We start from the raw sequence: 677 nt of genomic DNA, 5'->3' as shown, positions 1-677 counted from the left end.
ATCGCTTCTCGGCCTTTTGGCTCAGATCATGCGTAGTTTCTGTTCTTATCAGTTTAATATCTGATAGTCTCCGCTTCGGGGACCACATATTAAATTGATTTTTGGAACAGGGAGCAGTACGAAGGGCTTGCTCTGTACTCTCCACGCATCGTCCTGGTATTGCAGTATGTCCAGGTATTGGTGCACATTACTTACGTTGTTAAATGAAAACTAATGATGCTAGTAAATTAAGCTTTGTGTATTTTCAACTGTTTCCGATTACTCGTCAAAGCTGATAACTTTTTAAAAATATATAAACAAAACATGGAGACAATATTCACCCCTTCGTTGTCTTCTGATCATATATCTGTTCATTCTCAGCAGCAATAACTGGACAAATGATGTTCGGAAAAATATTCAGTAGACCGATAGGGACCAAAGTGGAACTTTGTTGTTTGCTGGAAGTTGCTTTGTCAGCTGCAACTGATGTAAAATAACACAGCATTTCAGAAAAGTAACTTTAGACAGACAGTAAAACATTGTAGTGGTAGTGATGGTTTGGGGCTACTTTGCTCCTTCGTAATCCAGACTGTTTTGCTGTAACTTCTAGACTCTTTAGATCTATTTAACAGGACCACGTTACAAAGCATTGCAGGAAATTCACGTTCAGACTTTTTTGAGTCCGTTTAGCTTAGAAA

General features: G+C 38.4%; 1 non-coding gene across 1 annotated transcript; it reads left to right on the top strand.

Annotated features, from left to right (window-relative positions):
- On the top strand, positions 1-191 carry LOC111608210. Its single transcript, XR_002752599.1, has one exon. It is a non-coding gene; the product is annotated as a U2 spliceosomal RNA (small nuclear RNA).
- Positions 192-677: the final 486 nt, after the last annotated feature.

Source organism: Xiphophorus maculatus, chromosome 3, assembly GCF_002775205.1.
Source record: "Xiphophorus maculatus strain JP 163 A chromosome 3, X_maculatus-5.0-male, whole genome shotgun sequence".
Lineage (NCBI taxonomy): Eukaryota > Metazoa > Chordata > Actinopteri > Cyprinodontiformes > Poeciliidae > Xiphophorus > Xiphophorus maculatus.
Note: the sequence above shows the minus strand (reverse complement) of the source record. Positions and strands in the feature narration are given on the sequence as shown.